Source organism: Scyliorhinus torazame, chromosome 7 (genome assembly GCF_047496885.1).
Source record: "Scyliorhinus torazame isolate Kashiwa2021f chromosome 7, sScyTor2.1, whole genome shotgun sequence".
NCBI lineage: Eukaryota > Metazoa > Chordata > Chondrichthyes > Carcharhiniformes > Scyliorhinidae > Scyliorhinus > Scyliorhinus torazame.
Window position 1 is genome coordinate 37,219,701 of NC_092713.1, and position 27,497 is coordinate 37,247,197.

Here is a 27,497-nt window from a genome sequence, read left to right on the forward strand (position 1 = left end):
TTGAGAAAACTGTACATTGCCTTGTAAATTGGTCCAGCAGTTTTTCAAGCTTTGTTTTCTTTCTTTCAATAGAACCATCCTCATTAACACTAATGGTCATTATTTCCACTGTTGACAAAATGCTAAATTGGGGAATTGTATTTCACACGTGCACCTGTATCGTCTAATGTGCTCATCACTCTGCAGTGCCAGTGAGGTTTATTCAGTCATTTTGAAGAACGCTAGATTTTTAAATAATCAATTACTCCCGCATCACAGGAGAGAAGCAAAAATAGTTGAATAGACGCTGGAGATCATGATACTAAACAAGCTCCAGGGAAATCATTTAGTAATAATGAACAATTTATTTTCATTTTGGAAATGCGTGATTCAACGTCGCTGAAGATGTGTTTGATATTCTTGTGAAGCAAGTGAGGGGAAGATGGAAGTCTTAATGAAGTGCAGGATACCACCAACACAGAAAACCACAGGATGGAAGGTGAGATTGGTTAAGAAGTGAAGTGAGGGCAGGGTTACTGCCAAATGCGGGCTTTGTGGAGGAAGGAAACACTGTGGGACATGCAAGATTTCCGTGGCTTTGTCGCCCTGGAAAGCAGTGAGTCACAGTAGAAGAAGATGCAAGGGGGTCTTTATTTGAAAAAAAGGATGCAGGGAGGGGAAATGAGTGTGTAAGAATTGTGTTTTGACCCTGAGCGCAACAAGAGAGTGAAGTTCACACAGCAGTGACCATTAAATTGCAAATCTCGCGGCATCCTTTTCACTTTTGCAATAAATACATTTCATCTGGCCCCTTTATATAAACAAGAAGGTATAAATCTCCACTTTAGATAACAGATTTTAAACAAAGGGCTGCCTGCCATAAACCCCAGTTAGCAAACATAACCTGAGGCTATTTCAGCTTTCTGTGGACTAGCTGGTCTCAGCCTAAACATAGCAAGAATATGGGCAGACTTTTTAAAAATTCAGCCAGCGTCTGTAGAGCAAAGTCTATTAACTTACTTGGCTCATGGAGGCTCCTGGATTTCTAATTATTTTAAGTTTCTGCCAATTTTCAATCTTGTTTCCTATTCAATTTGTAAAAAATAATTATTATTCCTAGGTTTTCATAAAATAACAGTTGAAGTGAACCAAATGAGTGAATGATTTTGGTTTTTGTTCCTTTGATTTTTGATGTTTTTAAAAATTTCCCTTCAGGATCCTGAGCTGTGATTTAGTGGAATAGCACCTCATGTTAAAATCTTTAATGTCTTGCCTTCTGACTTGAAGGTTAATTAAGAGTGACTTGAGGGTTAATTAACAATCTATTGAGCTTTTTTGATCTTAATTACCTTAGACCAATATTTGTTTTCCACGTGATATATACTTTGTCGTGTTGGGTGTTCTGGTTTCCAAACAAGCCAACAATGCTGGAAGTGGTGTAACGCTATTTTATTAACTGTTCAACTATGCTAACATACTGTAAACGTGGGTATAAGCAATACCAGCTTAACTGTGGACCCTCTCCTATCACTAGCTATGGTGAGGCACTCAGCACATGGTGAATGTCTGTGATGCAGGCTGTGAGCTCTGTGCTCTGAGCTGGCTGCTGCTAGAATGAGCGGGAACCATCGTGTCCCCTGTCTTTATAGAGCTTGTGCTCTCACTGGTGATTGGCTGCGGTGTTATGTATGCTGGTTGGTCCTACTGCATGTCCATCAGTGTGTGTATGTGATTGCACCATAATGTACTGATGTATATTATGACATCCCCTTTTTTACAAAGAACATGTGCCTATGTGAGAATAAATAACGTGTAATGAGTGTAATGAGTGTATCTGACCATGTGTGTGCAGTATTTACATAACTATGTACATGAGGCTAGTCTATATACACGGGAAAGTGCCTGGTGCAGAGAAAAGAAAAACAAGGTGTTACACCAACAACAAAACTAATAACGAATGCTATAAACAGACTAGTGAAATGCTGAAAGAACAAAGCATTGAGTCCAACATTGTAAGGCTCCTAAATCAAGTCTCTGAGGTGGGCGACGAATTTGGGTTGACCGCCTCAAGGGTGGGTCAGGAGCCACCGGCTGAGGATCGGGCCAGGCCACGGCCAATAGAGGAGGATGCAGAGTATCCGGAAGCTCTACAAAGTCCAGGTCGGGGACAACAGGAGGGCGAGGCACCGGTGGAGGATCACGAAGCGAGCGTGGAACCAGACGAAGGGCACGCCGATTGCGGCGGCGAATGGAGCCATCAGGCAGACGAACCAGGAATGAGCGGGGAGCCACCAGCCGAAGAACCACAGCAGTCGCAGCCCAGCCACCCTCCGGAAGATGGAATCGGACGTTGTCACCTGGCGCCAGAGCAGGAAGATCAGTCGCTCGAGCGTCATGCGCAGCCTTGTGCTGCGCACGAGACTGTTGCATCCGCTGAAGGACAGGAGCATGGTCGAGGTCTGGGACGTGAATGGACAGTACAGTGGTCCTGAGGGTGCGACCCATTAGCAGCTGGGCTGGTGACAGGCCCGTGGACAGTGGAGCCGAGCAATAGGCCAGCAAGGCAAGGCAGAAGTCAGATCCTGCATCAGCAGCCTTGCAGAGGGGCCGCTTTACGATGTGGATGCCCTTTTCTGCTTTGCCATTTGACTGGGGGTGCAGGGGACTGGACATCACGTGTACAAAGTTGTACGTGCTGGCGAAGTTAGACCATTCCTGGCTTGCGAAGCAGGGGCCATTGTCCGACATCACAGTGAGTGGGATGCCGTGACGAGCAAAGGACTCTTTGCAGGCACGGATAACAGCCGATGACGTGATGTCGTGCAGGTGTACAACCTCGGGATAGCTGGAAAAATAATCAACTATGAGAACATAGTCCCTGCCGAGCGCATGGAACAGGTCCACACCTGTTCCAACTCACGACGTGACCAACTCATGGGGCTGAAGGGTCTCCCATGGTTGGGCCGGCTGGAACCACTGACAGGTGGGGCAATTGAGCACAGTGTTGGCAATGTCCTCATTTATGCCAGGCCAGTACACAGCCTCTCGGGCCCTCCGTCGGCACTTCTCTACGCCGAGATAGCCCTCGTGCAGCTGCTCTAAAACCAGGTGATGCATGCTATGTGGGATCACGATGCAGTCCAGCTTCAGGAGGACGCCATCAACGACTGCCAGATCGTCTTGAATATTATAGAACTGTGGGCATTGTCCCTTGAGCCATCCGTCAGTCATGTGGCGCATCACACGTTGTCGCAGGGGGTCAGCCGCAGTCTCACGGCGAATGTGGGTTAGGCGTTCATCCGTGGCCGGCAGATTGGCAGCCGTAAAGGCCACAAGGGCGTCGACTTGGCAAACGAACCCCTCTGGGTCGGACGGAGTGGTGACTGCCCTGGACAGAGCGTCGGCTATGATCAGGTCCTTACCCGGTGTGTACACGAGCTGGAAATCGGATCTCCGGAGCTTGAGCAGAATGCGTTGTAGGCGACGGGTCATGTCATTGAGGTCTTTTTGGATGATGCCGACCAGCGGGCGATGGTCGGCTCCACAGTGAACTGGGGAAGGCCATACAAGTAGTCATGGAACTTGACACCAGTCAACAGGCCTAGGCACTCCTTCTTGATTTGCGCATAGCGCTGCTCTGTGGGGGTCATGGCCCGTGACGCATAGGCAACAGGGGCCCATGACGAGGCGTCATCTCATTGCAGGAGCACCGCCCCTATGCCAGATTGGCTGGCGTCCATTGATATTTTCGTCTCCCTTGCAGGGTCGAAAAACGCCAATACCGGGGCGGTGGTCAGCTTGACCTTGAGCTCCTCCCATTCACGCTGGTGAGCGGGAAGCCACTGGAAGTCCGTCGTCTTTCTAACTAGGTTGCGGAGAGCCGTGTTGTGGGAAGCGAGGTTAGGGATGAACTTTCCTAGGAAGTTGACCATGCCTAAGAACCGGAGCACCGCCTTCTTATCCGCCAGCGTCTGCATGGCCGTGATGGCTGCCACCTTGTCCGCATCCGGCTGCTCACCCAACCGGGAGATGTGGTCTCCTAAAAACTTGAGTTCAGTCTGGCCAAAAGAACATTTGGCTCTGTTGAGGCGCAGGCCTTGGTCCCGTATTCGCTTAAAAACGCGTTGGAGGAGACTGATATGCTCCTGCGGGGTGGTGGACCAGATGATGATGTCGTCCACATAGACGCGCACACCCTCAATGCCCTCCATCATCTGCTCCATGATGCGGTGGAACACTTCAGATGCTGATATGATTCCAAATGGCATTCTATTGTAGCAATACCTGCCAAATGGGGTGTTGAAAGTACACAGCTTTCTGCTGGACTTGTCCAATTGAATCTGCCAGAAGCCCTTTGATGACTCCGGCTTGGTGACTATGTTGGCTCGAGCCATCTCGCACGTGATCTCCTCACGCTTGGGGATAGGGTAATGCTCCCGCATGATGTTACGATTTAAGTCCTTCGGGTCGATACAGATCCGGAGCTCGCCGGAGGGCTTCTTGACGCACACCATGGAACTGACCCAGTCGGTTGGTTCCGTCACTCTGGAAAGCACTCCTTGGTCCTGGAGGTCCTGCAGCTGCTGCTTGAGGCGGTCCTTGAGGGGTGATGGGACTCTGCGAGGTGCATGAACCACAGGCGTGGCGTCCTGTTTGAGCAGGATTTTGTATGTGTAGGGAAGTGTGCCCATGCCTTCGAAGACATCTCGGTGTTGAGTGATGATGGCACTTAGTTGCGCCGTGAAGTCCGCATCTTGGAAGTAAGATGTGTCCTCTGGAGAGGGAATGTACGCGCTGCACGAGGTTGAGGAGCTTGCACGTCTGTGCGCCTAACAGGGAGTCCTTTGAGGAGCCCACGATCTCGAAGGGTAGGGTGACTTTTTGCGAGTTGTGCGTCACCTCGAGTTGGCATGACCCGGTGGCGGAGATGATGTTACCATTATAGTCGACCAGTTGGCAATTGGATGGAAGAATTGTTGGTTTGACCCCCAGGGTTTGAAATGCTGACCATGCGAGGAGATTGGCGGAAGCACCAGTGTCCAGACGGAATCTGATCTGGGATCGGTTGACCGTCAGGGTGGCACACCACTCGTTGTCCGGATCAATGCTGTGCACCAACAGCGGCTGGTGCTTTCGATTTGGGGACAGCCTGTTCTTGGTTATGACAGCGACTCGAAAAGGCTCCCTGTCCTCAGTGTCACTGGTCTGCATGAAGTCAGGACCGGACTCGGTGAAGCTGGGTTGGATTGCCCGAACATTCTTGCGAGGCTGGTTAAATCGTTGCGAGTTGGCAGACTGGGCTGCTCGACAGCAGGCAGCATAGTGGCCAAGCCTGCCACAGTGTAGGCACTGACGTGATTTTGCAGGGCATTGCCACTTTAAGTGGGCGGAGCCACAGTTGCCGCACGTTGTGATGTCAGTGCGTTTGTTGTGCCACCGCGCACGCGCAGTACTGTCGTGCGTGGTGCGGGCCTGCGCATTGCGTTCCTCCACATCACCGTCGCCCCGTTTAGCGCGTATAAGCGCGGGAGGCCTCGGAAACGCGCGATATGGCCGCCCTCCTCCAGACTGCAGCCCGGGAGGTGTTCGATCGTTTGGACCCATTCCGCCTCATGGGGCCCTTGCCGCGCCGTTTCAGCTTCCTGTATGTAGGAGTACAGGCTGGTGGCATTCTCATGCAGGACACACGTTTCGATGGCAGTCGCCAGGGTTAGTTGCTTAACTTTAAGGAGCTGCTGACGCAGGGTGTCCGACATGACCCCAAAAACAATCCGGTCGCGTATCATGGAGTCAGAGGTGGGCCCGTAGCCGCAGGATTGCGCGAGGATGTGGAGGTGTGTTAAAAAGGATTGGAAAGGCTCGTCCTTACCCTGCAAGCGCTGCTGGAACAGGCACCTTTCGAAGCTTTCGTGACTTCAACACTGAAGTGTGTCGAATTTGAGGAGCACCCTCTTGTACTTGGTCTTGTCCTCATCGTCCGCGAATGTCAGGGAGTTAAAGATGTGGATGGCCTGTTGCCCAGCCATGGAGAGAAGAAGGGCTATCTTCCTGGTGTCCGATGCATTCTCCCTGTCTGTGGCCTCGAGGAAGAGCTGGAAGCGCTGTTTAAATATCTTCCAATTTACCCCGAGATTGCCGGCGATGCGGAGCGTAGGCGGCGGGTTGATGTTCTCCATGCTGTAGGATGCCGGAATGCTGAGCAGTTGTAGATAGGTCTCACAAGTGCTAGATTCCGGCCACGCCTTGTACCATGTCGTGTTGAGTGGTCTGGTTCACAAACAAGCCAACAATGCTGGAAGTGGTGTAACGCTATTTTATTAACTGTTCAACTATGCTAACATACTGTAAACGTGGGTATAAGCAATACCAGCTTAACTGTGGACCCTTTCCTATCACTAGCTATGGTGAGGCACTCAGCACATGGTGAATGTCTGTGATGCAGGCTGTGAGCTCTGTGCTCTAAGCTGGCTGCTGCTAGAATGAGCGGGAACTCTCCTGTCCCCTGTCTTTATAGTGCTTGTGCTCTCACTGGTGATTGGCTGCGGTGTTATGTATGCTGGTTGGTGAAATGAAAATCGCTTATTGTCACGAGTAGGCTTCAAATTAAGTTACTGTGAAAAGCCCCTAGTAGCCACATTCCGGCACCTGTTCGGGGAGGCTGATACGGGAATTGAACCGTGCTGCTGGCCTGCCTTGGTCTGCTTTCAAAGCCAGCGATTTAGCCCTGTGCTAAACAGCCCCTGATCCTACTGCATGTCCATCAGTGTGTGTATGTGATTGCACCATAATGTACTGATGTATATTATGACATACTCGGTACTAATATGCTTTATAAATCATGCTTTGCTGACATTCTGCTAAGCTACAGTTGGCAGTGAATGAATTTGAAGACATCCTTTGCTGTGCTTTTTATACATAGTAGGAACTAGGAATCCTTGATACGTTTTGGAAAACCAACTTCCAAACATGTAAATGAAATCTCACTTTTCACCTCAGTGGAATGATCAATTCAATTCAACGTATGTTTTTACTTAAAGACAAATTACAAATTGAAGAGAGGGATAGAAAGAGTTTACTGACTAAAAAGGCTTTGGAAGGATTCAATCAGCCACCCGAGTCTCCAGCGCACGATCCTACAATTCTCACAGCGTGGTGCTATCTCACCTTTCATTTTTCGACTCCTTTGGTGGACAAAGGTGACAATGCAATTCCCAGAGTCACAGAATCGCTTTGGTGCAGAAGGAGGCCATTCGGCCCATCGTGTTTACACAGGCTCTCCGAACGAGCGTCGTGAATAAGTGCCAATCCCCTACCTTTCCTTTGTCCCCTTCAACATTGTTTCTATTCAAGTAATCACCGAATGCCCTTTTAAATGCCTCGATTGAACCTGCCTCCACCATACCTGCAGGCAGTGTGTTCCAGACTCAAACCATCTATTGTGTAAAAAGGATGCTTCATTTGTAAATCATTTTAAATCTCGGCCATCTTGTCCTTGATCGTTTCACAAGCAGGAACAGGGACGGGAATCTTCGACCCCCCCTCCCCCCGCCGGGCCGTAGAATTGCCGTGGGGGCGGTGTGAATCCTGCCCCGGCGCCGGCTGCCGGATTATCCGGCACAGGTTTTTCGGCAGGGACGGGAATCACGCCGCGCTGGTCGGGGGCCGTTGGCATCGGCTCCCCCGGCAATTCTCCGGCCCACGATGCGCCAAGTGGCCATCCGTTTTTGGTGAGTCCCGCCGGCGTAAAATACACCAGGTCCTTACCGGCGGGACCTGGCTCTGCAGGTGGCCTGTGGAGTCCTTGGGGGGGCCCGGGGGGATCTGGCCCCGGGGAAGGGGCCCCACAGTGGCCTGGCCCGCGAACGGGGCCCATTGATCCGCGGGCGGGCCTGTGCCGCGGGGGCACCCTTTCCCTGCGCGCCGGCTGGTGTAACGGTCCGCCATGGCCGGCGCGGTGAAGAACCCCCCTGCGCATGTGCTGGGATGATGCGCCAACTCGCGCCGGCCGGCCAATGGGTGGTCAAAGGCTAGAACTGGGGTCGTAAGGAGGAAGGGAGATGTGAGTCTAGATGCATCAATGATCAGAGATGACCCAGTCTGTGATTGAGATGATCGTTCTTTGCTCCTTGCTCATCAAGACAATTTCATAGAATTACAGAATTTACAGTGCTGAAGAAGGCCATTCGGCCCATCGAGTCTGCACCGGCCGTTGGAAAGAGCACCCTACCCAAGCCCACACCACCCCATCCCTGTAACCCCACTTAACCTTTTTGGACACTGAGGGCAGTTTAGCATGGCCAATCCACCTAACCCGCACATCTTTGGACTGTAGGAGGAAACCGGAGCACCCGGAGGAAACTCACGCACACACGGGGAGAACGTGCAGACTCCGCACAAACAAGCCGGGAATCGAACCTCGGACCCTGGAGCTGTGAAGCAACTGTGCTAGCCACTATGCTACCATGCTGCCCTTCTCCTAAATCTTCTCCTGAAACAACCCCCCCCTCTGCCCGAACTTTGAACTCACATATTTCTTCCAGTTTTTCTCCCATCTGCCTCTGGGCTCAACCAATTAAGGAGATCCATTCCTTGCTCCCATTAAACTGAGGATCTCCCAATTCCCACTCTCCGGCCCAGCTGCTAATTGTTTGCGCCAGCATGTACTGGCCCCCCCTTTTCCAATCTGTCATTATCAGAACCATCCTCAAATGAAAACGTCATTATCTAATCTTGAAAACTAGTTTCCTGTCTCCAACTTATCATTCTTTTCTGAAGTATTTGAATATTTTGGCACCTCCCAGTCTTTTGCCAATTTTTCAGAATGCTGTGTTTGAATGGGGGCAATCTGCTCACCCGCTCTGCTGCAGAAATGGCCTCCATCAATCCACAATTGCCATGCAATGTGACTGTCCTTTCTCATTCATTTTTCTCAACCCCTCTGTATATTTTGGCACAGTTCACCACACCATCAGCATTCAATGCATCTCCTATGTCATCCAGCTGAGTTTTAAAAGATTATTTCCAGGGATGTGGGCGTCGCCAGCATTTATTGCCCATCCCTAACTGACCTTGAGAAGGTGGTGGTGAGCTGCCTTCTTGAACCGCTGTAGTCATTGTGGTGAAGGTACAATGGATTTTACTCAGCGACAGTGAAGGATGGCAAGATATTTCCAAGCCAGGATGGTGTGTGGCTTGGAAGGGGACTTCCAGGTTGTGGTGTTCCCAAGTATCTGCATTCCTTATCCTTCTAGATGAGAGCAGTCAGGGGTTTGGCAGGTGCAGTCTAAGGGGCCTTGGTGAGTCATTGCAGTGCATCTTGTCGATGTTTCACACTGCCACCCCTGTGCGTCAGTGGTGGAGGGAGTGAATGTTTGTGGATGGGGTACCAGTCAAGAAGGCTGCTTTGTCTTGGATAGTGTCAGGTTCCTTGAGTGTTGTTGGAGCTGTACTGATCCAGGCGAGTGGAGAATATTCCATCACACTGCTGACTTGTACCTTGTAGATGGTGGACAGGTGTTGCAGAGTCACTCTTCACAGAACTCCCAGCCTCTGACCTGCTCTTGCAGCCACAGTATTTATATGGCTAGTCCAGTTTTGTTTCGGGTCAATGGAAACCCTCGGGATTTTGATAATGGAGGATTCAGCGATGGCAATGCCATTGAATGTCAAGAGGCGATTGTTAGATTCTCTTGTTAGAGATGGTCATTGCCTGGCATTCGTGTGTGCACAAATGTTACTTGCCACTTGACAACCCAAATCTGGAGAGTGTACAGGCCTTGCTGCATTTGGACATGGACTGCTTCAGTATCTGTGGAGCATGAATGATACTATACTAAACATTGTGCAGTCATCAGCGAACATCCCACTTCTGACATTTGGTGGAGGGAAGGTCATGAGGAAGCAACTGATGATGGTTTGGCCTTGGACACTACCCAGAGGAATTCCAGCAGTGATGTCCTGGGACTGAGATGACTGACCTCCAATAATCACAACTGTCTTTCCATACCAGCCTCCCCAAACAGGCGCCGGAATGTGGATACTAGGGGCGTTTCACAGTAACTTCATTTGAAGCCTACTTGTGACAATAAGTGATTTTCATTTCATTTGACTCCATCCAGTGGAGAGCTTTCCCCCTGATTTCCATTAACTCCAATATTGCTAGGGATCCTTGATGCCACACTTGGTCAAATGCTGCCTTGATGTCAAGGGCAGCCACTCTCATCTCATCTCTGGAGTTCATCCCTTTTGTTCAAATGGATGTTTGAAATATTATTGTAAAGGAGCTGAGTGTCCCTGACAGAATCTAACTGAGTGTCGGTGCACAGGTTATAGGGATATAGGTTGGCATTAAGGACATGAGAGGACATAGTGGGTTAGCAGGGACTCAAAGATTGACATGGTGCATATGAGGGGTAATAGGGGTGGGTGGAGGGGCACAGGTTGGCGTGGATATGAGGGCCTATGGGGGTTGAATGGAGGAGCATAGAATGGCATGGAGAATATGAAAGTCATAAGGGTGGGTGAAGGGGCTTAGATTGGCTTGGAGGGCTTACGGGGACATGAAGGTTTAGTAGACAGGAATAAGTTGGCATGGAGAGGTGGGTGAATGAGGTGGCATTAGTTGGCATGAATAGGGCATGGGTGGGGTGAGAGAAAAATGCAGGAGGTCTTCCATCCCACCTCTGCATGTGATAGCCCGGTGCTGCCTCTGAACTGTTTCCAGGGACGCTGGGCGGGACTCCTGTAAATACCTGTCCCCCAACAGAATGAAACTCTGACCATCCGGGGCACTTTTCCCCCATTTCCCAATTCTGTGTAGACCTGGGAGGGAAAATTCAGGCCTACGTTAGGAGGCATTGTAAGCTGTGTAGTAAGGTACAGAAAGTTACAAAAGGACAGAGGCAGACTAAATTAGTGGGAAAAGCAATGGCAGGCGTGGAGTTCAATGAGGGTTAACTGTGGGTTCATCTATTCTGGATTCAACCAAGATAAAATTTGAATATTTTTCTAATGGTGAGAAAGTAAGAAAGTGGATGAGGAGAAGGACTTAGGAATTCAGGTGCACAGGTCATTAAGTGGAAGTGCGCGAGTAATTAAAATACTCAAGGTGAAGCACGGAATGGGGTTACTGGGTTATGGAGATAGGGTGGAGGTGTGGACCTTGGGTAGGTTGCTCTTTCCAAGAGCCGGTGCAGACTCGATGGGCCGAATGACCTCCTTCTGCACTGTAAATTCGATGTAAAATTCTATGTAAAAATAAACATAGGAACACACTAATTCTGTAAAAGTTCAATGCTTCCAGGGTTATGCTCAGAATTAGATCTCAGCCTGTTGTGACGCGGGGAAAAACATGGGGATGGATTCTGCGTTTGGGAGACTAAGTCTCCACGCTGGCATGCAAACGGTGATGTTTTATGCCAGGAAAACTAACGCAAAACGGCCACCAATTCCCTGCCCCAGGGGGGCTAGCAGCCAGTCCCGGAGCATTGCCGGGTCCGTGGCCGTGCATGCACATGGCGGCGGCCTGCAGCGGCTGCGCCGTGCTTCATGGCGGACGCAGCCCATGGACCTGTACCACAAAAATAGTCCTCCCCTTCGGCTGGCTCGCGCACCCCGGATCGCCTCCCCAAACTGCCCCTAGCCCCGAATAGTGCCCCCCTGCCCGCGGATCGGCCCTCCCCTTACTGTGACGGTGCTGGACTGAGTTTACAGGCGCCACGTTGAGTTCCCGACGGGCGAGACCACGCATGTCCCTTGCCGTCGGGAACTCGGTCAGTCGGTGAGCATCACGGGGCAGGCCTCAGGCAATGGCCAGAGGTCGTGGATACGGCGTGCGGCGTAACGCTAGAGTGCGCTGCTTTTCAAGGGGCGGAGCATCGTGAAAATGGCACCACCCCCGATCCTGTCGTCATCAGTGATTCTCCGCCCCGTCGCCGAACGCGATTTCGGCTTCGGGGTTCGGAGAATCCAGCCCATGCTCTGCAGGTAGATAAAATGATACAGCACAGTGCAAAATTAATTTTAAAACACTCTGAGACCAAAGTCAAATGAAATTCGTATCTTCAATGTGAACCTGTATTCTGGCTCAGTTCCGAGATAGCTGACATGCTGCGGAGACATTGGGCGCAAAAGAAGTGATTTCCTACTAGCAAGCAAAGGCTGTCCGCAGAGCGGGCGCCATTTTGATCAGCTGTCCAGATCAGCAGCTGGCTCTTAATTGGCTTATGTTGGCAAAATGTGGCCCTGGGTCCCACTACCCTCCCAAATGGAGGTGACGCCGGCATAAACAGAGAATCGTAATGGCCAAAGAATTCTAGCCATTTGTTGTTTTTATTGAACAAACATTTTGAGAATGTGAGACTTTAGTAAAAGCCAAATAAATTGATTACTGCTCAATGGTAAATATAGTCCACCGATAAAGTGTACAGTTTTTTTGAAAGGTACAAAGGAGCTGGCCCTAATTATTTGGAAGAGCGAGCTGAATTGTGTAATGATACTTCTTTTTATGTGCATGGTTTTGAGAGCATCCATCCAAAGTCACCTGTTGTTCTTTGATACTTTCACAGCTGCTTTGTTGGGTGGAGTTCTGATACATGTAGATTTGCTTTTCAAGTTTCCATATTTATCTTAAATGCCTGTTCAAAATGCCATCCTCTCTTGATAATTGCAGTATACTCATGTGTATTACTCTGCAAGGAATGTGCCGTCTTTTCTCAATTCATACACAAATGTGAATAATGTCATTTAACTATTGCATGGCATTTACAGCATGGAAACATTCTGCCTAACAAATACGTTCAGCTATGTTTGAAGCAGCTGATTGTTGTTATGCTGTTTGATATTATGACTCCTTTCTGGTTGCTCACTGAAGGAAAGTCAGTGCTAAAACGGAATGCAATACTCGAGAAAAGCCCTGACAAAGTTTTGTTCTTCACAGAATCACAGAATTTACAGTGCAGAAGGAGGCCATTCGGCCCATCGAGTCGGCACCGGCTCTTGGAAAGCGCACCCTACCCAAGTCCACACCTCCATCCTATCCCCATAACCCAGTAACCCCACCCAACACTAAGTGCAATTTTGGACACTATGGGCAATTTAGTATGGCCAATCCACCTAACCCGCACATCTTTGGACTGTGGGAGGAAACCGGAGCACCCGGAGGAAACCCACGCACACACGGGGAGAATGTGCAGACTCCGCACAGACAGTGACCCAAGCCGGGAATCGAACCTGGGACCATGGAGCTGTGAAGCAATTGTGCTATCCACAATGCTACCGTGCTGCCCTTATGCTTGTGATTTTATTCTTGAAACTTGAACAACACTCCTATGAAATAATCAACCTTGTCCACGAACAAAAGCAAGAGGTGCATTTGGAGCATTGTAAAAGTAAGGGCTAATGGAATTTAGTTTATATAAAGAAGGTTCCCCCAGGAGTAGACAATTAGCAACATTGTTTTTAGCTATCGTAAGATTATGTAGTTGATGGGAGGAGCCAGGTGTTGAATTTTGTGGTTCAATTTTGATCTGTCTGTTCTATCAAAGCAGTTTAGTTAAAAAAAGATTTTGCCTGTCAACAGAACAGCAGTTTCTGAAAAGGCTGGCAGGTTAAACAATATTTAGACACGGGCAAGAATCTGCAGCTGGTTCCTGAAGGATCTCTCTTTCTCAAAGTGGTTTATCCAAGACACCTCTTTACAAGTACTCCTGAGTCTGCTAACTGTATTTAAAAGTGGATTGCGGCCTGAGATGGGTTTTACTTAAGTGGAGATAAAATCTAGCAGTTAGGAGTTAGTGTTTCACTGTCATTGTTAAGCATTGTTTAACTGATAATTGTAAGCTATTTTCTTTATGATGTTAAAGTTAGCAATACTGTGTTAGTATTGTTTGAATATACAATATCCCTATGTGTTCATGGAATAACTCCTGGAGAGAAATATCCTTTCTATAATCTTTTATAATCTTTATTAGTGTCACAAGTAGGCTTCTATTAACACTGCAATGAAGTTACTGTGAAAATTCCCTAGTCGCCAGACTCCGGTACCTGTTCGGGTACACTGAGGGAGAATTCAGAATATCCAATTTACCTAACAAGCACGTCTTTCAGGACTTGTGGAAGGAAACCAGCACCCAGAAGAAACCAAGCCGGGAATCGAACCTGGGTCCCTGGCGCTGTGCTAAGCAACAGTGCTAACCGTTGTGTTACTGTGCTACCCCACAATCTTACAAATAAATTAAATATTGGGAATTCTGTCCAGTATCCTAGCAACTGTTGGGGTCTGATTCAGCATTGTTGTAAAATGTACCTTATTAATAAGGATATTAACTCCAAACATCACCAGTCAAGAATGTTTCAAAAATGCCTGAAGTGGTAAGTACAGCAGGGAACGGTGGAATTTATTTTAACAAATGCTGGTCAAATTCCTTGCTATTTAGATTGACCAACCAATTGATAAAATTGCACTGGCTCTACTTAGTTAAGGTTTTATACTCTCACACAGGTTGCTGCGAACCTTGCATTGTCACAATTTTACAAATTCCAGCAATTTTGACACAAAGCTGAATGATGAGATGAATGTTATCAAGTGGGTCTTATGAAACCACTCACATTACAACTGTAGCTTAGGTTTGAAGCAGGTGTAGGTTACACGGATGTTACAGTTATAGTATGATGATAGGCTGAACCCAGGTCGATACTGTCACTGAAATAAGGGAGGAGGGGCGATTTTCCTGCCCTGCAAATCCCTTTATAGCTGCGAGAGGACCACAAGGGGATTTACCCCAGCGAGAATCCAGAACACAATGTTCCAGGGCCCTCCCTACTGACGTAGTTAAGGTTCACCCCCAGCGAGGGCGTGAACCTGGTTGCCATGCATTTAAATGTATTTACATGTTCAAAAATGGCTCTACGTTGTTGCTTCCAGGTTCGCCGTATGTTCCCCAGCGGGAATCCCTACTGATTTCAATAACGGGAATCAGCCACGGTGGTCATGCCGGTGGTTTGGAGCTAAATATAGCTCCCAGGTGGTGAGGGAAACCCCCTGGCATCCCGGCAGTGCCAACCCCCCCCCCCCCCCACTATCGGGGGACGGGAGGGGGCGGCAATAGTGAGGAGGGGGGGGTGTTGCTTGCATTGCGGGGGTGAGGTGGGATGCCTGCATGGGTGGGGGGGTGGGGGGGGGCTTTGATTCCCTGATGCCGCTGATGATAGGGTCGGGGTGTCTTTCACTTCAATTTGACATCGGGGCACCCTTTAAAAATGACGCCTTAACCTCTGTGGAGCCAGGCTTGCCAGCATCTTTAGGCCCCGCCCCTCAAGAACGATGGCGCAAAACATGCCCCCCTGCCTTTTTCTGACAGAAGACGTGATGAAAACCTAGCTCAGTTTCTCTGGGGAGAGACAGGCCGGTTTTCAATCGGAACCTGATACTTTGTCAATTTTTGGGAAAATTGCGCCTAAGAAGTCTTACACACATTTCATTTTGGAATGAGTCAGGCCTTCACACTCCATGTACACTCCAGTTTTAATGTTGGAAGAAGCAGTTTCAACTTTGCATCCAGTGTAAACTTGTGGAGTATGAATGCCCCATAAGAAGTAATCGTCGCTCATTTTGATCCAATCAACTGAACTTTCCAATTACAATTTTCTCATGGTCTGTGGTCAATTCATATCAAGCTTACGATATAGTGGATTATGGAAAACAAACGACTGAATGGGTCATAACTGTCATGATATTCAAACACACATCACAACACACACATCATAATAGACAGACCAACAGACCAATTAGCACACATAACACGACAGCCAATCACAGACAAGAGCAGACACAGTATAAGACAAGAAACACGACACCTGCTGGCCAGTCCATCTGGAGACAGGACAAGGCCAGGAGCTCATTAACAAGACACTCACACAGTCACCACGTGCTGAGTAACAAGTCAGATGTGTAAATAACTAGTTGAAATAAAACTGCGTTGTACCAATCGCAACCGTGTTGGTTTGTCTGTACCTCAGAGCACCCAACACCACATGGTACCAGTGAGTGAATCGATACTTACCGGCAAATCTGCCATCCTGAGCCATGGACACTCACAACAAACCGCAGCCGTTGCAAGTCGCTGGGAACCTGGGCACCAATTGGAAGCTCTTCAAGCAGCGATTCGAACTGTTCATGCGAGCCAACGAAAAACAGGGCGCCTCGGACGAAACAAAGATTGCCATGCTCCTCACTACCGCAGGTCAGCACGCCATCGATGTATACAACTCCTTGGTGTTCGCGGAAGGCGAGAACAAATCTAAATATGACACGGACCTCCTCAAGCTCGACCAGCACTACAACGTTGAGGTCAATGAAAGCTTTGAGAGGTATATTTTTCAGCAGCGCCTACAAGGTAAGGATGAGCTCTTTCAGTCCTTCCTGACGCACCTCCGCATACTTGCGCAGTCCTGCGGTTACGGCACCACCTCAGAGTCCATGATCCAGGACCAGATCGTTTTTGGCGTTGCCTCCAGTGGCCTACGCCAGCAGCTTCTAAAAATTAAAGGCCTGACCTTAGCATCTGCAGTTGAAGCCTGTGTCCTGCATGAAAATGCGACCAGCCGCAATGCCCAATTTCAGTCGACCGAATTGGCACGGAGGGGGTCCCAAGCGATCGAATCGGCAAGCCAGGCCGTCCACGAGGCCGAACGCATCCAGGCAATCGAGTTTCTCCCGGCCCGCGGCCCGGACGAGGGCGGCCGTTTCGCGCGCTTTTTGAGGCCTCCCGCGTTTGTGCGCGCCAAAACCTACGGCAACACCGAGGGACGTGCTGCGCAGGCGCGCCCGACGCAAGACTGAACTGCGCATGCGCAGTGGCGTAACGAACGCCATGACGTCATGACGTGCGGCAACTGTGGAGCTGCACATTTAAAAGGGCAATGTCCTGCGAAAACCCGACAATGCCTATGCTGTGGCAAGATGGGCCACTACGCTGCCTACTGTCGAGCGGCTCAACCTGTGGATCTTCCACATCTCCGACAACCTCGCAGACACGTGCGGACCATCCAGCCTCCACATCACGACATCCAAACCGACGACACAGATGACCAAGACGCCTTCCGGGTTGCGGTCATTGATGTGAACCGGGTCAACACCATCAATCCGGCCGTGAATGGAGTGCCACCCTGACGGTCAACCGATCGCCGACCACTTTCCGCCTGGACACTGGCACCTCCGCCAACCTCATAGCATGGTCAGCCTTCTACGCCATGAAGGTCAGACCACCAATCCAGCCATCCCGGTGCAAGATGATCGACTACAACGGGAACGTTATCCTGGCCATGGGATCCTGCCAGCTCCAAGTGACACATAAAACACACACGGCCACACTCTCGTTCGAGATAGTTGGCTCATCGAAGGACTCCCTGCTGGGCGCACAGGCATGTAAGGCTCTCCACCTTGTGCAACAAATTCTCTCTCTCTCTCCAGACGGCACGTCTGACTTCCCAGATGCAGAGTTCAACGCACAGCTCCAATCGCTCCTCGCCCACAACCGGGAGGCATTCGAAGGCATGGGAACACTGCCATACACCTACCGAATTCGCCTCAAACCGGACGCCATCCCGGTCGTTCACGCCCCTCGCAGGGTTCCTGCGCCACTTAAAGACCGCCTCAAGCTGCAGCTGCAGGATCTCCAGGACCAAGGGGTCCTATCCAGGGTCACGGAGCCCACGCCATGGGTCAACTCCATGGTGTATGTCAAGAAGCTCTCTGGCGAGCTCCGCATCTGTATAGACCCCAAAGACCTTAATAATAACATTATGCGGGAACATTATCCCATACCCAAACGGGAGGAGATCACCAGTGAAATGGCCCAAGCGAAGATATTCACGAAACCGAATGCTTCTAAAGGATTTTGGCAGATCCAACTGGACCCGTCCAGCCGAAAGCTATGTACCTTCAACACCCCTTTCGGCAGATTCTGCTACAACCGGATGCCATTTGGCATCATCTCGGCATCCGAGGTCTTCCACAGAATCATGGAGCAGATAATGGAAGGCATCGAAGGGGTGCGCGTATATGTGGACGATGTCATCATCTGGTCCACCACACCGCAGGAGCACATACATCGTCTCCAACGCGCTTTTGCCCACATACGGGAAAACGGCCTGCGCCTCAACCGAGCCAAGTGCGCCTTTGGCCAGACCGAATTGAAGTTCCTGGGGGACCATATCTCCCGGTCAGGGGTCCGTCCGGATGCAGACAAGGTGAGCGCCATCACAGCCATGCCACAGCCGGCCGACAAGAAGGCTGTCCTACGCTTCCTTGGAATAGTCAACTTCCTAGGGAAATTCATTCCCAACCTTGCCTCCCACACAACGACTCTGCGCCACCTCGTCAAAAAATCTACAGAGTTCCAGTGGCAACACACACACCAGCTGGAATGGGAGGAGCTCAAATGCAAACGCACCACGGCACCAGTGTTGGCGTTCTTCGACACGTCTCGTCCCACCAAAATCTCAACTGATGCCAGCCAATCCGGCATTGGAGCAGTGCTCCTGCAGAGGGATGACACGTCGTCATGGGCACCGGTTGCCTATGCATCGCAGGCCATGACCCCCACAGAGCAGCGCTACGCGCAAATCGAAAAAGAATGCCTGGGCTTGCTAACTGGTTTAGACAAGTTCCACGATTACGTCTATGGTCTTCCACGGTTCACGGTCGAAACTGACCACCGCCCCCTGGTCAGCATAATAAACAAGGACCTGAACGAGATGACCTCCAGCGCATCCTACTTAAACTCAGGAGGTACGACTTCCAACTGGTCTACACTCCAGGGAAGGACCTCATCGTGGTGGATGCCCTATCCCGAGCAGTGAGTACGCCACCAGATGCGGAGGGGTTCGTATGTCAGGTCGAGGCACAGGTGGCCTTGACAGCGGCAAATCTGCCGGCTGACGACTCCAGTCTGGCCCGCATCCACCGAGAGACAGCGGCTGACCCCCTTTTACAGCGAGTGATGCGCCACATGACGGGAGGATGGCTCAAAGGGCAGTGCCCGCAGTTCTATAATGTACGAGACGACCTAGCCATCATTGATGGGATCCTTCTGAAGCTGGACCGGATTGTGATTCCGCACAGTATGCGCCAGCTGGTTCTCGATCAAATACACAAAGGCCACTTGGGGGTCGAGAAGTGCAGACGGAGGGCCCGAGAGGCGGTATACTGGCCGGGTATCAGTGACGATATTGCCAACATGGTGATCAACTGTACAACCTGCCAACGGTTTCAGCCGGCGCAACCTCCTGAGACACTTCTGCCCCATGAGCTGGTGACGTCCCCCTGGGCGAAGGTGGGTGTCGACCTATTTCACGCGCTTGGCATGGACTATGTTATCATAGTGGACTACTTCTCCAATTACCCAGAAGTCATACGCCTGCACAATCTCACGTCGTCTGCTGTCATCAGGGCCTGCAAGGACACCTTTGCTCGCCACGGCATTCCGATGACTGTCATGTCGGACAATGGGCCCTGTTTTGCCAGCCATGAATGGTCGTCCTTTGCAGCCTCGTATGGCTTCACACACGTGACGTCCAGCCCTCTGCATCCCCAGTCCAATGGAAAGGCAGAGAAGGGCGTTCACATTGCCAAGCGGCTCCTCTGCAAGGCTGCTGCCGCTGGATCGGACTTCTACCTCGACCTGCTGGCCTATCGCTCGGCCCCACTAGCCACGGGTCTCTCGCCAGCACAGCTGCTGATGGGTCGCACCCTCAGAACCACTGTGCCTTCTATCCTGGCACCAAATATAGACCATGCTCCGGTACTGCATAGGATGCAACTGCAGCGCGATCGCCAGAAGAGATCGTACGACACAAGGGCAACTGATCTTCCCTCCCTGGCCCCTGGAGACAACGTCCGCATTCACCTACCAGACGGTGGCTGGTCAGCACCTGCCGAAGTTCTCCGACGCGTGGCTCCCCGCTCATTCCTGGTACGCGTGCCGGATGGATCCGTGCGTAGGTGCAATCGCCGAGTCCTTCGCCTACTTCCACGCTCGCAACGGAACCATACACAGATGCTGTGTCCTCCACTGGTTCCTGATAGCGACTTTGTGGAGCTGCCATATGCCATGCCCGTTCTGTCGCCACCCGTGGCCAGGCTCGCACCTCAGCCGGTGGTTCTCGACCCACCCTTGAGGCGGTCAACCCGAATTCGTCGCCCACCTATTAGACTGGACTTATGAGGCTGTTCACACGTCAAATTTTAGCAACTACTGTATTGTAACATGTCACTGTTTTATCGTTCCAGGCCTCGTTTGATCGGTCCAAATTTCAACGTTCTTCTTCTTTTGTTATGGTACAACCTCGTTAGCATGTCACACCTGACATCGCCCCTTGTATATAGTTACGCCACATGTACATGCTGTAAATATCACACACACACACCTTTAGCTGCACTCAGGACACATTTATATTTATAATCACGTAGGCACATAATCTTGTAAAAAAGGGGGGATGTCATGATATTCAAACGCACATCACAACACACACATCATGATAGACAGACCAACCGACCAATTAGTACACATAACACGACAGCCAATCACAGACAAGAGCAGACACAGTATAAGACAAGAAACACGACACCTGCTGGCCAGTCCATCTGGAGACAGGACAAGGCCAGGAGCTCATTAACAAGACACTCGCACAGTCACCACGTGCTGAGTACCAAGTCAAATGTGTAAATAACTAGTTGGAATAAAACTGCGTTGTACCAATTGCAACCGTGTTGGTTCGTCTGTACCTCAGAGCACCCAACACCACAATAACTTATAAATGTTCCTTGCTTCCCAATTTGTATTCATTGTGTTTACCTGGGAGTGGGCCCAGCTAGAGTGCCCTTTCAGAGGGTGGGTGCAGACTCAATGGGCTGAATGGCCTCCTTCTACACTGTAGGCATTCTATGGATTCTACTCTATGGAATATGGGTTCAGCTGTGAATATAAATGCAAATAACCATTTCTGTTTTTCTCACAATTAAAAAAAAAATGTTTTTTATTGAAGTGAGATTGCTTGCAACACATTGCTGATGTGGTTCATCGAGATTCCATGGAACGTGGGCGTTTGGTGCGTTTCTTTGAAGGTTGCAACTGGTGAGTTGTTTAAGAAAGGTGAGATGTAGGGGCAATGACGAAGAGAGAAAGGAAAGGTGTGCAAATAGGCACAAGGAGAGAAATAGCTCAGAGGAAATGAGAATAAACATCACAAGTGTTGAAAAAGGGATGCTTGACAAACTCAGCAAAATGACAAAAAGGATTTGGTAGTTCAAAGGCAGTGGGAAAGGTGAGGGAAGGAGAATAAGAATGACAAAGCCAGTTCATTTTGCATAATTTGGATCCTTGTTTACCGTAAAGAGGGAGGAGAGCTATCGGAGGCACACGGAGGCTTACTTTCAGTGCAGTACTCCAGCAATGTAATCAAGTGTTGGATTTGTGAAGCAGTTCATATAATATTGAACGCACAACCCATGGCAACTATATTACTTCCAGCTCATCCATCCGTCTACCCTCCATCGAAGTGGGCTTGAGCTGTAAATGCACAAGTCCAAATGAAGTTTATCCAGTTCCATCTGTCGTGGGCTCTAAGTCTACTGGTATAAATCTTTTGCCAGCTCACGGCTTAATACTGCTTTCTGCAGATGTCCCCATTTCTTTTCACTGAGCTGTCTGGCTAAGACTGTGCTTGTCAGTTAATCAACGCTGCCATGAACTTCAGGACAAAAATAAGTTCGCCTAGAAATCGCACAATAGAAACGGGGAGCTGCGCATTAATATTTTTACCTTAGCCCATTAACTTGCAGTCACACCCAGTCCTTTAAAAACTGTGTCACTAATAGGTCCAACTGTCCAAGGTAAAACTCCTGCGGCTACCTTTCCAAAATTTAGCTGACTTTTCTATTCCGGGATTATTTGTGAAAACGTCCTACACTATCCCAATTCTTAAATTTCCTTCATCGCGTATCCCTATATTTTTCAAAGTTACATTTCTTCCTCTACCAAGGCATTACTGTAAAATTGCCATTAGATTTTCAACTAACACCATGGTCTTAAACTATTAAATTAATACTTGTCTTCAAAAGTCACTAATTTTGAGCCAACAAAATTCTCGGCAAGGAAAAGTATAATTGCTAAAGAGCATGTGCAGTCATGCCATAAACCTTTCTTGTGGTGATGGCCCTGAGAACAGTAGCATAAATAGCTCATCAGCACTCACCACAGGGACTTGTTAGAATGGTTTATACCGTGCATTAAAATGCATTTTGGAAATCTAATTTACTTTAATTTGCAGCTCTGCAAAGATAAAGGACCGACAGCCTGGCAAAGGCCACATCGCAGAACAGATGCAGAGAACAGAATTTTGAAAATGATTTTGCTGGTGGCGCATGTGGAGGAGTGGTCATTTCCCCTATTCCCTTTGAGGAAGATTCTTCTGAAACGAGAAAACCCCAGTAGGTACCGGCACCGGTCATCAAAGGGAAAGTAGCTTGTCCAGCAACTAATGCTCTGTAGTCTCCTCTTTAGACCGAGTGGAGTGAGTCAGCAAGTGTGAGCCACAACCATTAATTTTAAAAGTCAGCTGATTGTACTGCACGATGACATCATGAACACTTAGGTGTTCCTGGAATTGAAGCATATCCAATTCCTGAAAATCTTCTAATTGTCAGGGTGGTCTCAGAGCCAAATATGTCTGCAATACCCTCCGAGTATTTGAGCACTTTTATCCCGGAGAATTGCACGTTTCAGATTGACACTACTGAGACCTTCCTGGAGAAGCAGGTCATTTATATCGGCTTAACAACAAAAGCTTCTGATATTTTGAACTCACACTGGGACTTTGGTGACTGATTAATCTCTGCAGTTCCTGCCTCTGGAGGGGTTGGAAGATTCCACAAACGTAGCCATCCCCAAGGCCACGGTGACCTTGATATGAATTGTGAGTGAACGAGAATGGACAGTGCTGCACTCACCTTATTATTTTTAATTTGTCACAGAGGCCAAACTCTGTTTTGTTGTTGTATAATCAATGTATCCTGATAACCCGCGGTTCCAATTGCTCCCAGTCAGTAACCCTTGGCTTAGAGATCTTTCAGAAGTCTGTGTTAATTAGCCTGCTGTCTTTCCTGTATATGCAAAGCCATGGTGTAAGAATGGTGGCAATGCAATGTGCTGTTCATGTTATTTTTACTGAACTAGGAGGCTCTTGCAATTAGATTCCCTGCTAAGTGGTAATTTGCAAATCAGCAAAGTTTGGTTCGACATCTGCTTCAAAATCTTGATCCCAGAAAAGCTTCTAGTCTGATGGCATATGTGATCAGGATGTCAGAAGCTGCTCTTCTGCCTCATACGTTTCAACCAGTTCCCCCCGCCCCCCCCCCATCTGACTGAAAACCAGTAAACACCCCCACAAGGACGAATCAAATTCACACATTAATAAAAATGGGGACACATCCCCGTGACCAGGCAGATGTGGACAATACTGAAGAGTAGCTGGAAAAATAGTGCATTCTCTTCAGAGCTGAGAAGACCAACTCATTGATTCTGAGACGGTGATGTTACACACACTCATCCCATCACTACAACATTGCCAAGTGACCTTCAGTTACAACTGATTACTTCTGGGCTGCTTTGGGGAACGTAAGTGATAACGAACCGGTGGTTTGTTGGTCTAGGGCTATGATTCCCGCTTTGGGTGTTATAATGGTGAGCTTGCAAGATGTCCAGATGCAAATCCCAGACGAACTCTCACTTTTGCGGGGCGGCACGGTGGCACAGTGGTTAGCACTGCTGCCTCACAGCTCCAGGGTCCCAAGTTCAATTCCGGCCTCAGATGACTGTCTGTGTGGAGTTTGCACTTTCTCCCCGTGTCTGCGTGGGTTTCCTCCGGGTGCTCCGGTTTCCTCCCACTATCCAAAGAAGTGCAGGTTAGGTGGATTGGCCATGCTAAATTGGCCCTTAGAAGGTAAGGTGGTGTTACTGGGTTACGAGGATATGGTGGTGGCATGGTGCTCTTTCCAAGTGCCGGTGCAGACCCGATGGGCCGAATGGCCATCTTCTGCACTGAAATTCTATGACCTATGATCTATGAACTGACGTATCACAAAGCAGACTTGAAGAAAAAACTAGTGGCCAAAAAGAATGGGAATCCTCCAGAAAACCCATCAGCAATCTGGATGACCTACAAATATTGTGACAAATGTAGGAATTTCAGATATATATTGTATTACATGTACCTGGTGCAGTAATAGTTAAAGTCTGGGTTAATGTGGGTATGTCCACTGGAGTAAAGCTTTTAAAAATCCTGGTTTAAAAGGCAAGCAAACACTGTGGCTACAGAGTGGGTAATTAAAGCACCATAAAAGTAAGATTATCATTTGTTCCAACCAAGTATTTATCTAAATAAGGCTAATGGAATTTTGTTTATAGAAATAAGGTTTCCTGGGGTTTGATAATTGAAGGGTTGTGGTTAACTTAGTAAGATGACCATAACCCAGTTAGTAGGATAGAGATTATGTAATTAATGGGAGGTGTCAGGGGCTGAAGCAGTCATGGAATCATATTTATACTGCAGAAGGAGGCCATTCAGCCCAGTGAGTCTGCACCGACCCTGGAAAGAGCACCCTACTTAAGCCCATGCCTTCACCCTATCCCTGAAACCCAGTAACCCCACCTAACATTTTGGACATTAAGGGGCAATCCATCTAACCTGCACATCTTTGGACTGAGGGAGGAAACCGGAGCACTCGGAGTCAACCCACGCAGACATGGGGAGAAAGTCAGGTGTTGTGTTTCAGCTTAGATTTTGCTGTGAACAGAACAAGAGTTTTCTGCTAAATGCTGGGAAGTTAAACAGTGGTTTGACACAGGCAAGGATTTGCAGGCTGCTTCCTGAAGGATTGCTCTGTCTCAAAGCAGTTTGTCCAAGACCACAGAATTCCTACAGTGCAGAAAGAGGCACATCTTCTGTCCATTTCCTCTGAAAGAGAACCCTACCAATGTCCACTCCCAAACCCTGTCCCCATAACCCTATCTAACCTGCACATTCAGGACACTATGGGCAATTTAACATGGCCAATCCACCTAACCTGCACTTCTTTGGACTGTGGGCGGAAACCGGAGCACCTGGAGGAAACCCACACAGACACGGGGAGAAAGTGCAAACTCCACACAGACAGAGACGCAAGGCTGGAATTGAAACTGGCTCCCTGGTGCTGTGAAGCAGCTGTGCTAATCACTCTGCCATTTACCATCCTTAGATATCTCTATATAACAGGTATTCCTGTGTTTACTAATTGTATTTAAAAGTGGATTTTGACCTGAGATGGATTTTGCTTGATTGGAGATTTTTTAAAAGATAGCAGTTAGGAGTTGAAGTATTTCAACATTGTAGCACAGTGGTGAGCACATTTGCTTCACAACTCCAGGGTCCCAGGTTCGATCCCTGGCTTGGGTCGCTGTCTGTGCAGAGTCTGCACAGTCTCCCCGTGTCTGCGTGGGTTCCCTCCGGGTGCTCTGGTTTCCTCCCACAGTCTAAAGATGTGCAGGGAAGGTGGATTGGCCATGCTAAATTAGTGTCCAAAAAAGATTAGGTGGGGTTACTGGGTTACAGGGATAGGGTGGAGGCGTGGGCTTGGGTGGGGTGCTCTTTCCAAGGGCCGGTGCAGACCCAATGGGCCGAATGGCCTCCTTCTGCACTGTAAATTCTATGATTATATGATTTTATTGTTTAACTGGTAATTGTGAGATATTTATTGTACGATGTTAAAGTTAGTTTCGTACTATGATAATAATAAAGTTTGTTTTAATATACCATATCCCTATTTGTGCGTGGAGTCACTGCTGGAGCGAAGTATCCTTTCCTCACAGTCTTACAAATGAAATTAAATGTTGGAATCTCTGTCCGGTTGGGGTCTGGTCCAGGATCCCAATAAAATATTCTGCCCCGTGGGGACACTGGCACGGTCTTCCTGTTCCAAAACTCTGTACAGACAAGAGCAATAATATAGCTGACGATGGGCTGATCCATCAGTGTATATCTGCAACATTGCAAAGATGTCTGTCTTCTAAACCACAACTGCAGTAGAAAAACAAATTAAAACAGATTTCCATGGCATTGTCAGGAACACCAGAGATGCTGCAGCTGCAATTCATCCGATAACGATTGGAAAGATTAATTTGAAATATCCATGGTTAAACTTTATACATTCCGCCCACATCGTGACTTTAGCTACCCAGGCAGTGGCACGACTTGCGTACACTGCCTGCGCCAATTCATATATGTTTATAGCCTGAGGGGCCAAATCCATGGACTAAAATGGATATATTGAATGTTTGAAGCCTTTTTCAATTGGGCCTGGAGCCAGTGGTTAACCTCAGCCAGAATGTGCAGTGTCAAATTCTGGCCAAAAAGGGACCTTATTTCTTATCAATATCCTTCTTCAACTGAGGAGGTTGTGCTGCTGTCCCTTTCGCCAAAGCTAAATGCTTTCCTGGCTATCGAATGGAAATAAATTCAATGTTTCCAAGTCCAGCCAGCATAAAGTAAAAGTGCCTATGGGCCTCATTCCAAGCACTCTTTTGGAGCTGTGACATGACCTCAGCACCGAAAGGACAAAGGGTGGCCTGTCAAGGGTGGCAGAATCTGAGGGGAATTGGGACAGGGCAAGTGTCCAGCACGTCTGAGGAAAATCAATACGTACCTACCAAATTTGAAAACTATTTTCACTGGTTTGACGCAACACTGTTGGATGTATTGCAGTCCATGTCCAAATGCAGCAAGACCTGGACAATATCCATGTTTGGGCTGCAAAGTGGCAAGTAGCATTTGTGCCGCACAAATTCCAGGCAAGGCCATCTATCCATTGCCCCACTATCGCTCACTCCCCCACTATCAACATGCTGGGGATTACCATTGACCAGAAACTGAACTGGACCAACCATACACGGTGGCACAGTGGTTAGCACTGCTGCCTCACAGCGCAGGGATCCGCGTTCAATTCCAGCCTTGTCTGTGTGGAGTTTGTACTTTCTCCCCATAGCTGTGTGGGTTTTCTCCGGGTGCTCCGGTTTCTTCTCACTGTCCAAAGATGTACAGGTTAGGTGGATTGGCCATACTAAATTGTTCCTTAATGTCCAAAGTGTCATAATATACATCTGAAGGGCCGGCGCTCGTTCGCACATGCGCGGGATGGCCGGCATGATCTCGCGCATGCACAGACCGGCCAGTGTATTTTTCGCACATGTGCGGGGTTCCCTTCTCCGCGCTGGCCCCCGGGCAATATGGCGGAGCCCTCTAGGGCCCACCGTGGAGGAAAGAAGTCCCCCCACTGAACCAGCCCGCCCGCAAATCGGTATGCCCCGATCGCGGGACAGGCCACCGTGGGGAGCCCCCTCCCCGGGGTCGGACCCCCCCCCCCCCCCTCAGGACCATGCCCGCACACTTACCTGCTGGGTCCCGCCGTGTGTGAGGTGAGTAATTCA

The 27,497-nt window shown here is 49.1% G+C and overlaps 1 long non-coding RNA gene across 1 annotated transcript; it reads left to right on the forward strand.

The window, feature by feature from the left end:
* Positions 1-365: 365 nt before the first annotated feature.
* LOC140427269 (uncharacterized) lies at positions 366-24,566 on the forward strand. Its single transcript, XR_011948420.1, has 3 exons — positions 366-478; positions 21,025-21,113; positions 22,309-24,566. It is a non-coding gene; the product is annotated as an uncharacterized lncRNA (long non-coding RNA).
* Positions 24,567-27,497: the final 2,931 nt, after the last annotated feature.